Below are 6,180 nucleotides of genomic sequence, written 5' to 3'. Positions count from 1 at the left end.
AGTAGACGGCCATCAGCTGTAACTAGTTGGCCATCAAGTGCAACAAGTTAGCCATTAGCCACTAATATAACTGCCGTGGCTACACTAGCAAGCGTGGATTGTGGCTAGCAAGTGGAGTTGAATTGGTTGGCAGAGAAGTGGATGGTGGATTGCAGCTCCTGCTTTCTGTGTCTCCAACCCAGCCGCCAGTGAGAATACAATGGTATGAAACCCCCCTCCATGGCTCTGTTGGTGTTCCTTTTTGGCCTCACCATATCCTGCATTCTTATGTGGGGAGCAGGACCAGAGATTCCACATTATACCCATGGATCCCGCAGGCAGGTGTGAGGGGTCCTTTCTAGACTCAACCCAACTCTTGGTCCGTCAGTCATGTCACTTGGGTCCAAACATTACCTACAGCAGGATCCTGAGCAGATGCGCACTAAGGTTACACGCTTTTGGGATAACTTCCCTCCTGACATACACTTTTAAAAATCTTCCCAGTACATTAAAATGGGCACTTAATTTTTCTAAGACCTCTGAGCTGTTCCTCCCAGCTATGACCTGACCCAGCGGTACAGTCCAAATCAAAGAAGACCTTAGCCAAGCACAGTATAAGGAATACTGTGGTGGTAGATGGTGTTTGCAGTCCGTTTTTGCTATCAGGCACTTTGTGTAAAGACCTGATGCCACATGATTTGGCTGGAGCAGTGCTTTTCGAATTTATTGCTTTGGATCAATTTCTCAAAGGAACCTGTTGATTATATCATATTTAGTATAAGTTATACAGGAAGTGACAAAAAGCAGCGTGACTAGAAAGACTCCTGCTCACACTCGTCACCATGGCTTGCATTTCCACCAACCAAGCCATAACCACAAAGTTGGCTTGATCATTTTTGGCCAGTATGATGTGGTCATGGTAGGTGGTGTAGGGTTAGTGTCTGACACCTCTATTTGTCACATGAGCAAAGTGATTCTTGATCTCAATCAGGCCAAGGATCTGGATCAGCAATTAACTTTAATCTGTCAGTTCAGATTGAATTTCCTACCATTTGAGCTTCTTGCAGAGGCTGAGTTCCCCACCAGTGAGACCATGAGCCACACTGTAGACCAAGTGGCTGCTGCCTGTGCTGTTTCTCTACTGGAACAGGATGAGTCCTCACTGGGCTTGCACACTGGCCAAGAAGCTAAAGGATGAACTTATTGATGTTGTACCCTTCAAAATACCTGGAAAACATACAGTCACCAAAGATAATGGTATTCATTCTTCCTCCCTGGAGCAGATGGCCAAACAAAAAACCTGTATTCATCAAACCCTATAGCCCAGTGACAGCTGAAAATTCTTTCCTGACCGATAGGACATCTGAAGTGTTCATTATGGCAGAGTAAAAAGCTCTGGCCATATGGATTATAAGCCGAAGGCATATTTGAGGGTTTTTGTGTATGTCTCAGGATCCAAAAGATCGAATGCTACTCAAACCAATATATGCTACTCCAAAAATTCTAAAAAAGTCAGGCTTACAATGAATAGCATTGATGCTTTTGATTCAATGAAGTTTTCCTAGGTCAGTTTTGACTAATTTTTTTAAGTCATGGATTCTGATGGGTAGGAAAACCAAGGTTGGACATGTATAGCAGCTTTATTCATACTTGCCCAAACTTGAAAGTAACCAAGATGTCCTCCATTAGGTGAATGGATAAACTGCAGTATATCCAGACAATGAAATATTGTTCAGCACTAAAAATAAATATGTTATCAAGTCATGAAAAGACATGGAGGAACCTTAAATGCATATTACTAAGTGAAGGAAGGCAATGTGAGAAGTCTTTATACTGTGTGATTTCAACTCTGTGATATCCTGGAAAAGGCAAAACAATAGAGATAATAAAAAGATCAGGGTTTTCAGGGGGGTATCATGGGAGAGAGGAATGAATAGGTGGAGCAGAGAGAGTTTTAGGGCATGAAAATCCATATTATAATGTTGAATACATACGTATCATTATACATGTGTCCAAACCCACAGAATGTACAACACCAAGAGTGAACCCTATGGTGTAAACTATGGACTTTGTGTGATTATGATGTGTCCTGTTCACCAATTGTAACAAATGTACCACTGTGATGGGGGACGTTGATAATGGGGGAAGCTGTGCATGTGTTGGGGGCGGGGGCTATTTGGGAAATCTCTGTACCTTCCCCTCAATTTGTTGTGAACCCAAAACTGCTCTCAAAAGATTCTTAAACAAATTTTAAAATCACATATTTAAGAGAAAAGGAAAGGTAGGTTTGTTTAAGACATAAAAAGGGGAAGAAGAACCTCATGCTGGGCTTGTAGATCTTTAGGAGAACTAAAGTATCTTTAGGAGAAGGCTTGAGAAATAAGGTCTCTGTAATTGCTATTGTAATCAGTTCTAGACCTTACGTACTCATTCTAATGCTTCTACTTTTTAATGATAGCAGTTCTAATTTCCAAATATGTGGGGAAAAACACCACTGGCACCAAGCTGTTTCTTCCTATCCCTTTCACACATGTATTTAGGACCCCTAAATACTAAATTCCTAAAACATTTTCAAAGAATCTATTTCAATTCCTTCCTGCACATTTACGTTTCCAACCATCTGTCTATTTACCTACCTACATTTCTACTACCTACTTACCTACCTACGGTATTATCTCTCTCTCTCTCTCTCTCTCTCTCTCTCTCTATATATATATATATATATATATATGGAAAATATATATATATATATATATATATCTCACTATATATAGTGATATATCTATGTGTGTATAATATATATACATACATATATATATATATATATATATATATATATATATATATATATTCATATATATCAGTTCTCAGAGAGAGTTGCATATGGCACACACCTTAGTGCAAATTATTCTTTGTTGGTCATTTATAATATGCTAAAATCTCTGTGATCTTTTGTCAGTGATTAACTGATTTGATTCCCATTGTCCAATTATGACAACTCTAGGAATAGGTAAAAAATAAGTAACCTTTGTGATTTTGCATCTTTTCTTATTTAGGTGCATTTAAGATGTATGTAAAACCCAAGAATGTTTGCTAATATGATATTAAAATCTTTCTATGGAGAAATTGTTACTGCAATATAAAACTATCATTGTGTATCTTCAATTTGGCTTGTTGGGTAAAGTCTTTTGGTTTGTTTTAATATTAGTCTGGATTCAAAATCATACCTATTTTGAAACTCTATTTTCTCTTAGTTCATAGTCAAATTTATTCTGTTATCATTTCAGCTGAATCCTTTTTATTCTTAACAGGATGAGACTTTTTCTTTCTAAGCTAAACTCAGTTTCAGGCATTTGCACAATACTTACCAATGAAGATGAAAAATTCCGATGTAGAGTTAGATTTGATAGCTTTATGTTTTGAAAATCCTCTTTATTTTTAATCCTCCTTGTACATATTTTCACAGAATGCAATTCAGTGTTTGGGGCAAACTCAAATACTGAAATTCACAGTTTATGAGAAACTTTAAACTATGTTTAAACATACCATTGAGATGTGGGGAAAAATTCTAGACTACCATAGGAAACCATACCCAGGAGACTAAGACAAACTTTTATCTACTGAGGAAAATTATGTAATTATTATTTGATATAGTTTATAGTGCTGTTTCATATTATAAAACCAATAATTGTTGAGGCTTTAAAAATGTTAAAAGCATCCAAAAGTTTTAAAAAGTATCTTTTTTTGTTTATTCACAGTTTATATTTTCAGTTATAACTGAAAATTGTTAATTCAGTTGTTTTCCATTTATATATCATTTCAAAAAGTGTTTATTGGGATTATTTTATAAATATAAGAATTGTTTAATATATTAATATCTGATGTTTTATCATCAAGAATAGGATAAATTGTAATTATAATAATATTTTCAGTGTATATTTTAAATTCTCCTATCTCCATATTCTCAAGTGGCTGGAAATATTATAGGAGGGTCTGACTTAGGAAATCAAAAAAGGGAAAGGGGGAACTTTAAAAATCTATTACTTCTTAGAGTAAGAGAGGGAAAAAAAATGAAGGGGGGCGCGGTGAAAGAAAATAACAAAGTCCTTTTTAGATAAAAATGCCTGCTATTTGAATAGAGAGAATAGAGATGATTAGATGATAGATTAAATAGATAGGTAGGTAGACAGACAGATAGATAATGGGTTGATTGTATCCCTCTGCCCCAAATTCATATATTGAAGTCCTAACCAGTACTTCAAAATGTGACTATATCTGAAGATGGGGGCTCTTAAAGGAGGTAGTTAAGTTAAAATGAGGCCATCAGTGTCGACCCCAATCCAATCTTACTGGTGACCTTATAAGAAGAGGAAACTTAGACATACAGAGACACCAGGGGTGCACTTCCACAGAGGGACAACCATCTACAACACCTAGAAGCAGCAAAAGGGAGTCCAAGGAAAGAGGCCTCAGGAGAAATCAGCACCGCTGACACCTTGATCTTGGACTTCCAGCCTCTACAACTATGAGAAAATACATTTTTGTTGTTTAAGCCACCAAATCTGTGGTATTTTGCTGTGACATCCTGAGCAAAATAAGACAATAGATGTTTTTCCTGTCCCCATTTTGGATTCTGTGAGGAGACTGCCTTTTTCAGTGTCCCTGCATTAATCTGGAGCAGGCCAACAGAGAAATGTCCCACCAAGGATTATGCTCACAATTTCCCTAGACTCCTGCAATTTAGGTAACAGCTTTTCTGGTGTGCTCATTGTGGGAGACAAAGATAGTCTACGGAAGGGCTCTTCTGAAGGTCCTTCACTGCAGTAAGGGGTCAAATGACCCTAAATGGAGACTGAGGGCTGGGATGACCTAAGCCATAAATACAATGGAGGCTGTGACCGTGTCACAGAAAATCTGCAGTGCCAGCAAGAAATGATACTGTTCTCCATGCCCTATTTCAGAAAATAAAAGCAAGTCATTCTATGTAGCCAGAATTCACCTTAATACAAAAACTAGACAAAGACATTGCAAGAAAGGAAAACTACACACTAATATCTCTCATGAACATAGATGCAGAATATTCAAAATATTAGCTAATGCAATCCAACAGTGTATAAAAAGAATTACACACAATTATCACATGGGATTTATTCCATGTATGCAATGGAGGCAGAGACTGAATTTAAGCAGCCACAAACCAAGGAATACGTGGTACCACCAGAATCTGGAAGAGGAAAGGAAGGATTGACCTCTAGAAACTTTGGAGAAACGAGAGCCCTTCTGGCACCTTGATTCAGACTTTTGTCCTCCAGAACTGTTGAAAGAATAACTTTCTGTTAAGCCAGCAAGTTTATAGTAATTCATTACAGCAGACACAGGAAAAATGATATAGTACCTAATGAACTAACTCAGTATTTTGAATCCAAATATCTTATACTCCTTTGGAGATATTCATCAAGTGCTGAAGATTACTGAGAAAGACTCTGCCCTAGTCATTCAAGATATATCCTACCCAGGATCTCTATTAGACACAGATTCAAGAGAGAAAAGGAATATGATTTAACTTTATGTGCCATTTAACTTTATGTACTATTTCCAGTGTACCAGTGTCATCAGAAAACATCCTAGCCAATGAAATTGGGAAAGCAGAAATGTGACTTGCATATTATTGCTTAGTGCAGACAATAGAAGAGTCACAGCAGACATGATATAAAAGCTAGAAAGTCACTCTTTAAGCAGTGAAAGGAAACAGGGTAATAAGTCAACACTATTGGCTATTTCCTTAAAGATAATAAGAAGATTAATTTTACCTGGACTGAGCTGATTACCACATTCTGGATTTAAATGAATAAGGTTGTAAAAAATTGTTTTTACATTAAGAAATCTCCTATGTATTTGTTGTGGGTAGGATATGAGCATTGGAGACATATTTAGTAATGTATTACAACAGACTGAAAAATAGATTGAACAGATGGTATAATAAACCCAACAACTCAGCAGTGTTTATCCGTTATTAAAATTTTACAGAAATGCTGATTATTGCAGCTTTTTGCCGAGATTTTTCAAAGGTGTTTAAAATACCTTTTGTAACATAAATTATCCCACAATTAATTATAATATTAATATTAAAAGGTAACCATCTTTTAATAACAAATATAACTACCTTGGTCACAAATAAAACAATATTAACTATCTTTTGAA

At 36.5% G+C, this 6,180-nt stretch overlaps 1 pseudogene; it reads left to right on the top strand.

Moving 5' to 3' along the window:
• The first annotated feature begins 304 nt into the window (after positions 1-304).
• LOC109459734 (trifunctional enzyme subunit beta, mitochondrial) lies at positions 305-1,506 on the top strand (annotated as a pseudogene).
• The last annotated feature ends 4,674 nt before the right edge of the window (positions 1,507-6,180 follow it).

This window comes from Rhinolophus sinicus, linkage group LG07 (genome assembly GCF_036562045.2).
Source record: "Rhinolophus sinicus isolate RSC01 linkage group LG07, ASM3656204v1, whole genome shotgun sequence".
In the NCBI taxonomy this organism is placed as follows: domain Eukaryota; kingdom Metazoa; phylum Chordata; class Mammalia; order Chiroptera; family Rhinolophidae; genus Rhinolophus; species Rhinolophus sinicus.
Note: the sequence above shows the minus strand (reverse complement) of the source record. Positions and strands in the feature narration are given on the sequence as shown.